At 42.6% G+C, this 11202-nt stretch overlaps 1 pseudogene; it reads right to left on the reverse strand.

Annotated features, from left to right (window-relative positions):
• Positions 1–3256: 3256 nt before the first annotated feature.
• On the reverse strand, positions 3257–4171 carry LOC108802633 (annotated as a pseudogene).
• Between the last annotated feature and the right edge of the window lie 7031 nt (positions 4172–11202).

Here is an 11202-nt window from a genome sequence, read left to right on the forward strand (position 1 = left end):
CGTATCGCAATGCCGTACATTCCATTGCAGTGCGACTTGGGTCACGACTTAATGACCGAGCACAAATGTGGGTCCTGAGGTCACACAGGTTGAGAACCGCTGATTTAGGTGGCCCACCAGCCAAAGACCTTGGAATAGGCAGCAAATCCTGAAGAATCAGAAACAAAGATATGGCCTTCCCATGGATTTCACTAACGCCATCATTCAGAGACTCCAACCTGTGTGGTCAGACCCGTAGGTAGAAAATATGATTGAAATGCCATGATGGCTGCATATTACAATCATTCAGTCTGGAGATCATTATATTTTCTCCTTTCTCACCACAGAGCTTCGGTGAATGCCGCTGAACAATGAGACTTTACTACAGGAAATTGACAGGCCGTGATTCATTGACCAGCAATAGCATTTATGGCGCCATAAAATGCACTTAAAGCCCATTTCCACCTTTGCTGAGGTATTTAAAAAAAAACATATGCAAGCAATGTACACCGAGTGTAAATTACATAGCTAGTCAGGTTGAAAAAAGACACATTTCCATCGAGTTCAACCAGGGCAGCCATCAGAAATTTTGGGGCCCCTTACACGGCTTTAGGCCGGGCCCCCCCATACCGCACCGCCACAGGGCTAAGTGATCCGATGGACGCAGGGCTGGGTGACACGCTGGACGCAGGGCTGGGTGACGTGCTGGACGCAGGGCTGGGTGACGTGCTGGACGCAGGGCTGGGTGACGTGCTGGACGCAGGGCTGGGTGACGTGCTGGACGCAGGGCTGGGTGACGTGCTGGACGCAGGGCTGGGTGACGTGCTGGACGCAGGGCTGGGTGACGTGCTGGACGCAGGGCTGGGTGACGTGCTGGACGCAGGGCTGGGTGACGTGCTGGACGCAGGGCTGGGTGACGTGCTGGACGCAGGGCTGACTGGGTGACACGCTGGACGCAGGGCTGGGTGACGCGCTGGACTCACCTGAGAGTGACCCTGCAGAGCCCACCATAGATGCTGCACAGCCCATCTGAGACTGGCTATAGTGGGCTCTGAAGGGGTTCTAAGGTAGGCTGGTCAGGGTTGCATCCCCCTCCCTCCTTCCTAGCTCCTTTCTAGCTCTGCTGCAGGGGCCAGTCCGCCTCCTCGCTCTTCACCGTCGGCCGATGCTCATGTAAGGGTTCCGGGCGGGCCCCCCAGGCTGCCCGGGCCCCTTACATGAGTATCGGCCGTATCCCCCCTGATGGCTGCCTGAGTTCAACCTATAATGAAGCAGGTATATGCAGATGATGTATATGAACACAGAAACTTACATTTTTTTCTAAGCTTTCCTCTTCCTATCCTCATGAAAATGGCCGTCTCTGTGCTGTGGAAGCAATGTGTGTATATTACAACTGAGCCCTCCACCCCCCCCATTCATTAGTATTAATAGTGGCAACCCCCCCATACAGGGTAAATGCAGGGCTGGTGTTTACTGATCGTGTTACACAGAATCATGGGGGAGGGGGGTAGCTGCTTTACAATCCAAACCCAGTGTCAGACTGAATTTCCTGTGGAGAAAATTTTGAATTTCTAGAATTCCGGCCTAATAAAAAGTCCATAACAAAAATGAAGTAAGCCTGTAATGTGAGTCATGTAAATGTGCACATGTATACATCATCATTGCACCTCTACATTACCACAACAATCACTTACAAAGGTGGAAATGGACTTAAAGGAGAACTATGAGGGGGGGGGGGGGCTTTTCACTCCCCTCTTTGTTTTCGCCGCCGCGGAAGATACCGGCGCTCGCTCACTTCTCGATCCTGTCACTGCAGAGAGCCGTGACAGGGGAGGGGCTGGATTCCCCCCTCCCCGCTCCGATCCTCCAGCGCTGACTGGTGGAACGGACGGGGAGGGGGCGGGTACAGCTGGCTCTGCCTCTAGATAGGAGGAGCCAGCTGTCATTCACACAGCTGGGCGGATCCAGACATAATTGTCGGGATCCATTCCGGCTGCGGCGTCTCAGTATACCGCGAGCTGTAGCTCCCTATATACTGAGCTTAGGGTGACGGGTGGACGCTAGTTTGTGTCCTCCCGTGACCCTTAGGAGCACTATGGGGAAAAGCCCTGACCCCATAGTTCTCCTTTAAAGACATAACTAAGAGGCTCTTTTAAGAAATATTTTAGAATGCCTTTGTTTGAGCATTTGTTATTAGATAAAGTGTTACTCGTACCTTTAAATGTTCCTCCATAAATATCAATGCACGCTGGTATGTGAGGTGTAAATACTTCATTGTTTAATCAACAGAATCATTCACACAATAAAACAACAATGACCCTGAATTAGGAAGTGACATGATTTATTTCAATGTATCAATGCTTAGATCATTGCAACATATCATTCATGAAATAACCTGTTCCAGTCAGCGCTTCCAATGAAGTCACTTAATACATTCTTGATTACATTTTTCTTATTCATAGTCAGTCAGTCAATCAATCAAAGCACAGATGAGTAAATATTATAATACCAAAAAACATGAGTGACAATTACTTCCTATTTAACATGTTTAGACCATATAACACAAAATAACACAAAATAAATGAAGTGTATTGTTTATCGTATTGAAATAACATGTATTGTTGTACCGGCAGGCTCTTGACCCCTTTCTTTGCTTTTCTTCCCTGTTATTAGTTCATCTTATTCTTCAATATTTAAAGGAGAACTATGGGGTTGGGGCTTTTCCCCATAGTTCTCCGAAGGGTAACGGGAGGACACAAACTAGCGTCCTCCCATCACCCAAAGCTCAGTATACCGCGAGCTGTAGCTCCCTATATACTGAGACGCCGCAGCTGAAACAGATGCCGACAATGATGCCGGGATCCGCCCAGCTGTGTAAGTGACAGCTGGCTCTGCCTATCTAGAGGCAGGGCCAGCTGTACCCGCCCCCTCCCCCGTCCGTTCCGCCAGTCAGCGCTGGACGATCGGAGCGGGGAGGGGGGAATCCAGCCCCTCCCCTGTCACGGCAGAGAGCCGGCACAGGATCGAGAAGTGAGTGAGCGCCGGTAATGTAAAAATTTAAGTTTAATCCATTTATGCCAGGCAGTGGTGAAGCAGCATGACTTTTAATTAAATACATATCACTAGGTAGGTCCAGGGACCCCTCTATTGATTTATTTAATCACTTGTGAAACGAAAGCTCTTCAATGGGACATAAGAAGGTATTTCTGTATCTTTCTAATGCATGCACATGAGGGTTTATCTAAGATGATTTCTGTATTTAGTTTGGAATATCTTGTTAAAAAAAAACACTCCGAAATGCCGCTCTGAAATCCTGGTTCCTCAGACTGTATATCAGAGGGTTGAGGAGAGGAACAATCACGGCATAAAAGACAGGCAACGCTTTGTCAGCAGCATAGTGATTATTAGTGTTTGGGCGAAAATAATTAAACATAGTAGAACAATAAAATATGAAGACCACTGTCAGGTGAGAGGAACACGTAGAGAAAACTTTACTTCTTTTACCTTTAACTTGTATTTTCAGGACAGTTCTGAATATATAGACATAGGGAAAGATGGTCAGTATTAGAGAACCAACTCCAAGGAAGCCTCCCAAGACAAAGATGAGCAGAATGTTGATGAAGATGTCACTGCAGGAGATCTGTAACAACTGAGGAAGGTCACAGAAGAAACTTTCTATATTATTTGATTCACAGAATGTTAGTTTCAAGGCATAAAGTGTGTGAACTAAAGAATAGGAAGAACTAAGACCCCACACAAGGGAGGCCAACTGTACACACACTTTCCATCTCATGATCTGTGTGTAATGTAATGGCTGACAAATGGCTGTATATCGATCATAGGATATGACAGCCAACAGAAACACCTCAGAGGTTGCAAAGAATATTAAGAAGAAGACTTGGGTCATACAAGCTGTTATAGTAATCTTTCTTCTCTGGATGAGAAGGTAAAATAACATTCGTGGGACGGTGACTGAGGAACATCAGAGGTCCAGACTGGCCAGGTTCCCAAGGAAGAAATACATAGGAGTGTGGAGGTGAGAGTCAGTGACTATGAGGGAGATGATCAGCAAATTCCAGAGTAATGTCAGAAGGTAGATGAGAAGGAAGAAGAGGAAGAGAGGGAGCTGAAGAGCCGGAATATCGGACAGTCCAGAGAGGAATAATTCATTCAGAATTGTCTGATTCCCCATTGTAATATCAATAAAGAAAATACACATAAATAACATGCAGTTGTCTATTCATTTGGTTGTAGGACTTGATTTAAGAAAACCTTAATGATCAAAGATAGAAATTCTTCAACAAAAAATACAAAATGCAGACAATGTCAAATATTTGGTGTGGAATACATGAGCCGGTTTCTTATTTCTATCAGAAATGCCAAATGTTAAAATATATTTACCACAAATCTTCAAGTGTAACTGAAACATTAAATTTACTGCACAATACATAGAGTGGAGCACAATCTCAGTTCTCCTTTATCCTACATACAGAGAAAAGTCAGAAATTACTGCAGCATCAGAAATAATAATACGACCTTCATTCAGTTACATTTACTTTATTTTCTTTGTTGTAGTAGTTCTGGGAGTCCAGGCTCTATGAACATGACCCCACATTTGGTTCCACAAATTTGATTTAAATGCAAGGATTGCTATATATGACAATATTCAGTCTGCAGATAACAATATGTTCTACTTTTTCTGTTCAGAGCTTTAGAGTCTGCTGAGGCATCAAACAAGAAATATATTTATACAGTAAACTAAGAGTAAGACCCTGATTCCTGACCTGAAAAAGCACTTAAGGCATCTAAACATGCAATTAAGACCTTCTAAAGTGTATATAGAAGCACATAAATGTTTTTCACACAATGTAGAAGAAGACACCCGCACACCTAGGTCCATAGTCACAACATAGTCACAATGTAGAAGAAGAAGTCACCCAGCACACCTAGGTCCATAGTCCCAACATAGTCACAATGTAGAAGAAGACACCCGCACACCTAGGTCCATAGTCACAACATAGTCACAACAGACAACATAGGTCACTATGCTATCCTGAGGAAGAGGCACTGGGTGGCCCCAAAACATTGACTATATATATATACATGTGATGCAATGTGAAAAAATCTGAGCTGAATATGCTCACATCTTTGTAGTGCTGGTGACCTCTCTGCTATTTAGTATGTCTGCTGTCTGCATTCCTGGTTAAGATTTTCCCTCACTACATTTGTAGCAAAACCATTTTCACTGGAACAAGAAGTAAAATTAAATCTCTCAGATCCTCTCAGAGCAATGATTTTGTCTTGACAAGCAGTTTAAGTCATGTTTAGTGTTAGTTGAAGCTTAATAAATGATCTCCAAAATGGTACAATAGTGCTACATGTGACATAGATAACTGCCTGCACAAAGACGAATACAACTATAAATACAAACACTTGAATCATGTGCGAATATATCATTATGTAATCATCTGATCAGTTCACATAAGAAATAATAAACACCAGAATAGTGACGTAACCTCTTTATTATACATTCATCATTTGTTCTCTAATAATATAATCAATTCTTCGATTCCTGGAAATCCCTTTAAAAAGTAATTTAATAGGATATAAATTTGCATTCTATCAATCCGAGACACAGATGAGCTTGTATGATGTGTGTAATGTAAAGAGTGACAACATTATAACGCTTATCAGGTTGGACCTAAAAAAAAAAAATGTGTCTGTTTATCTGCCCGGCATCCTAAAAGACAAAAGTCACGATGATGATGAGATCGAAGTTTAATGTAACAGCAAAATGTTGGTCTAATAAAATCACCTTCCTAATATTATTATTATTATTATTACCTTCATTGTCCTCTGGAAGACCCATCCGCGTCCACTGTCTCCTGTGGTAGATTACTATATGTTTGTGTATATTTGTATGAGAAAGCTTTATAAATGATTATGACAAATATCAATAAAAGAATTACAATGAAATAAATATCTGTGAATTTCCAGACAGGTGAAATGTTGAATAGTTTTTGTTTCAGCCTCTACCCAGTGTTGTCTCTGTTACCCCAGGTAGAGGCAAATGCTGCTAGAAGATGGGTGAGGGGAGTCACCTCTGGAAGGTCAGTTCAGTGGCAGGATGTTGGATGTGAAGACACTTGTTGAAGAGAGGAAGAAATATATGAAATGATATCCTTGTGGCATTTTGAGTCATAGTACAGTTCTATTAGCTGCACAGACATATATTTATACTTCCGAGGTTCCCCTGACATCTTCGGAGCACACTGGGGTGTATGTTGCCCCTGCGTTTAATTAAAACAAAAATCCTCTGCAATAATGAATCCCTGCAGAAAATAAATAATCATCTGAATTAATGTATCCCCCACCGACACACAATGTTACCCTACTGATTCATTAGGTGCCTTTAGATAAAAGGAAATTTGCTAAAGTTTAAAATGAGAATTTGTGATTCTAAAATGAAGTGATAATAAAAGGTGGTGGAAAGTAGAGCAACTAAAGAAAAATTAAATAGTGAAATTAAACAATACAGAAACTGTGAAAACATTACAGAGTGGAGGAATCTGAAGAACTTTTATCCTCCGGTCGCCCTCGGTTCAAATTTTGTTGCGTTTTGTCTCATTTAGAGTGATGTAAACTATTATAGAAAATGTTAATAATTTAAATGAGGGGTCTTTATAAACTATTCAAGTTCTTTTTGTGAGATTTAATTGACATTTTGTGAAAATATTTTTACTTTCCATCAAAATCTGAAAACATAGCAGAGCAATGGCCCAGAACAAATGTGTAAATAGGAAACATAAGGGGAAAAATAATGGTGAAACAGTGACGTCCTCTTTATAAATAGCCCTCTTCTGATATCTTGGCCATCACAATGCAAAGTATTTATATGTAAAGAGTTCAGGTGTTAGTGAATAAAGAAGACAGACGCCGGTGTAATGTAGTATAATGTAGATACAGAAATGTTTACTTCTCTGTGGGTGACAGAAGATTTGGATTGGGAAGCCCCATCACTAGAAAACATCCATTCTTAATGGAAGATCACTAATGGAAGTTCTTTGCACAGTCCAGATAGTTCAGAGTCTTATTTGAGGCCGGGATATCTTGAGTACAGCTCTCCTTGATATACCTCTTACCTTTTATAGGACCCATTACATTAATTGGCAGGGGGAGAGGAGCATGACTTAAGAGATGCATTCTAAGCACTTTTTTGACATTGTTTAGACTTATCTCAGATTCACAATCCTCCAGTGGTGACTAGCCAGTCATATTCTGCGCAGTTAGAAACACATCCAGCCTTTTTTCTACATTCCACATGCAATGTTTATTAATTTGTTACAGGGTTAGGGACACAATACAACTGCGTAAACAACATATTTGCTATGTGAATGAGCTTAGTATAATAAGGGATTTGTACAAACATAAAACAAAGGTGATGGGGGGAAGACCGAAGTCAGCAACAAGGGTAGAATGCCCAGACATATGGCAGGTAGACACTAAGCTTTGGTTATTTGTCTTCATTGATGGAACCTTTAAGAATGAGAATGTTCGTTTGTTCCCAATTCCTTGTTAGTGAACATGCACCCAAGATCAACTTCCCAGGAGAGGGAGGAGGACAAGTCTTTGAATGAAAGAATGAGAAAAGGAGGAGTAGGTTTCTGAGATTAAGTGGGTCATTGGAGTTTTGGAAAGACCTATTTTTGAAAACCATGTAAGTAGTCAGATGAAAAAGCTTCAATGATCAGCTGCGTTTAGGAAACATCGGATTTGGAAGTACATCTAGTAGGGCAAGGGATGTTCCAGATTGGTAATATTTTGATCACTAAGATCTCTAACAGCCCCTTGTGAAATGAAGGTATGGACAGTCAGGTTAGGGTCTGCTCACCAACTTCACGGGAAGGAGTTCAACTGACCTAGAGGAAATCAAGATTCATTTGCAGTGGATTTAAAGGTCCCATCGAGCTAGAGATTGCAAAACCTTTGCAGATGATGTGAAATGAAGTGGGACAGAACTGTTGGAATGAGAGAACATTTACTAATCCGAGACCATGTGCCAATTCAAAAATCAGAAGAACATTATTCAATATGAACCTGGCCTTTGCTTGACCTTTGTATATTTCAGTCGACCATCCTCATGAGGTGTAGTCTATGAAACCTGGTAACCCAATCCCCCTATGTGTATAGGGGCTATGAGCATGGCTGTGTGGATTCTACATTGTTATTCCAAAGAGCAGAGCATGGACTGGACTGTGGTAGGTAAAGACTTAGGGGGCATGAGTGGAACCGTGTGAAAAAAAAATTAGAAGATGTGGGAGGGCATTCATTTTGAGGATGCCCACATGTCCAAACCAGGAAAAGAGTGATTTGTTCCAACTTTGAAGGTTGTGGTTTAAAGAGTACAAATATCTTAAGTAGATTCCTTTTTAAGTGGTAGAGAAGCTGGAACTCCTCAAATGCTTTCTCCAAGTTTGAGAGTGTTGTAAGTGTCTGGGTGATAAAAGGTAAAAGATCATAAGTGAAGATGTAATCTTTAATACCTTGTAAAGGTGGCAAAACCTTGGATGTTAGGATCCATGTGAAGTCTCCAGAGAAAGGGTTAAAAGTAATGCACTTGCAGGATATTTATAAACACCTCGTTCAATGAAGGATGGCTTTACGAGTAAGGAGGACACAGGGATGCAACATGATTGATTTACTGGTGTCTGGAGAGGAGCTCACATGGTATGAATCTGCCCAATGCAGAGCCAATGTCCACTAAGAAGAAGCATTTCCAGGAGGAGTTAGAAGGACAAGTGCAGAGGAGGTCAAGCACATCCCCAGTGTGAAATTAATGCAACTTATTTTTAAATTTGCGGGATGATGGCCCACTAGACATGTAACTCTTGTACCCCTATAACCCCTGCAATACCACAGTGTTAGGTGGCCTAAAAGTCACCCAGGATTCTTAGCCAGAGGGGCTGAGTGTCTTCAGGAAGCAATTGCTTGTACCAGGAAAGAGCTGGCTCCCCAATCCTTTCCGGGTTTTCTGGATGCTAGTTGGGATCCTGGAGCCAGGAGATTTGTTAGAGCTCTGGGTGGGATGAAATCACCATTCCTGGGTCCATGCTTTAGTAGCAGCCAGCACCTGATTGTGCACCTGTGTGCATCCCTCATGAGGAGGGTGCTGGAGTGTGTTCAGGGCTCCTGCTGGGAAGAGGGACAGGTTGTGTCCAGGAGTCAGGCGGACTCCACCCAGAAGCCAGAGTGGAGCCAGGAGGCTGTGTATGTGTTAGAGGCTGGATGTTTTAGAGAGGCTGAGAGAGCCGGGCACCCAAGGTGTGTGGGTGTGAAATCAAAGGCCGCTGAAAGCTGCTCAAAGGGCACAGTGTATTCCCAAAGAGATCCTGTTGAGGAAAACAGTAAGGTCCTGGGACTGGGACACTGAATGGGATAACCTGTGATTGGTGAGCTGATATGTATGCTGAAGAAAGCTATTTTTGTTGGATTTCCTTTTTCTGCCTTTGGAGTTAATAAAAGTCTGTCCTTTGTTATGTGAAAACAGCTTCATGACTGGTCCTTAAGCGCTCACCATATGTGCTGGATTCCCCCCAATATCACACCCTACAAAAAAACATTTGTTTAATTTCGGATCTATTTAGATTTTTATTTCTTTTTTTAATATTTTGGATCTGAAATTTGATTTGGTTCATTGTTCGGATTCAGATCCATCCGAAGTTTTGTTCCAGAACGATCCAAATTTTTGTTTCGGAAAACCTTCCCTGTAATGCAGGGGTGTCAAACTTAACGTAATCGTGGGCCGCATCAACATTATGGTTCCCCTCAAAGGTATCTGTAAGACGATATAAATGTATCTAATCTTTATCATAGTTGCCTCTGCATTCCATTATCACTGGTTTTAGTAATAACTTAATACTAGGGATGCACCGATACCGATACTAGTATCGGTATTGGTGCCGATACTGAGTATTTTGGTGAGTACTCGTACTCGCCCAAATGCTCCGATACCTAGCACGAGTACTTCCTGCATCAGAAAGCCGGAGCAGCGCATCATTACATGCTGCCCGGTTTCCAGATTGGCCCGGAAACGGTGATGAGAGAGCATGGAGCTGATTTCACGGCCAATCAGGAAGCCGGGTAGCGCGCTGCCCGGCTTCCCGATTGGTCAGGAAGCTAGCAAATCCGGAAGCCGGGCGCCGTGTAATGACGCAGCGCCCGGCATTCTGATTGGCCGGGAAGCCGGCGTCATGCTCCCTCGTCATCTCATGAATCATAATATTAAGAAAGTGACCTTAAAGCATTAGTTTGTATTGCTTCAGAAAAAATGTGACCTGTCCATTTAAGAAAAAGTATCGGTAATTGGTATCTGTGAGTACTTGATCAAAAGTATCGTTACTAGTACTTGGTCTTAAAAAAGTGGTATCGGTGCATCCCTACTTAATACCAAGATCTAAAAGTAGAAGTCTAGGAAGTGGCCTGGTGGGCCCGATTCGCCCCCTGGGCCTTGAGTTTGACACGTGTGCTGTAATGCAACCGCCAACAGCCCCCAAGAAAATCTGATTGACCAGAGAACAGTCACATGTCTTTAGTATCTTGTTGAATGAAAATTGGACAGACTTGAATTCCATTCAATGGACATTTGGATTCGTTCACATTCAGACGCGTTCAAATTCAGATGCCTGTGAACCCTGGGAATCTTTACCTCTGCTGCCCAAACCACTGAAGCAGAGATATGGGGGTCTATTCACAAAGCTGCCGAAGGATCTAGCCATAGCTTCGGCCATGGTCTCCCAAGGTCTACCTGGAAACCAGCACTTCCATCTAGCTCCCTATAGAGCTGCAGATAAGGTCAGAAGTCTATGATCTACAAATACAGATTTATCACTGATGAACATCATTTTCCTCCTCTCCTCCCAGATTGTATACTTTTATTTATGCTTTTAGTCCCAGAGTGCAGAACTTTACATGTATCAACTTTCATGGGTGTATTTATACCATTTTGATTATTTATACTGTGATAGTTTGGGGAATATACCGCAATGGTGTGCGCCAAGAGACCACTCCTGAAGCCATCTTTCACATAAAAAGGACAGATTTTATTCATTCAAAAAGTCAACAATCTGTGAACATCACAAAATAACTCGCCTTTCTTCAGCATAAATGAAACAGAACCATTCATTGGACTTTCATCAAAACATTGTGTTTTGGTCTCACCGACAT

The sequence above is a fragment of the Nanorana parkeri genome, unplaced genomic scaffold (genome assembly GCF_000935625.1).
Source record: "Nanorana parkeri isolate BGI_ZX_2015 unplaced genomic scaffold, ASM93562v1 scaffold2996, whole genome shotgun sequence".
NCBI classification, from domain to species: domain Eukaryota; kingdom Metazoa; phylum Chordata; class Amphibia; order Anura; family Dicroglossidae; genus Nanorana; species Nanorana parkeri.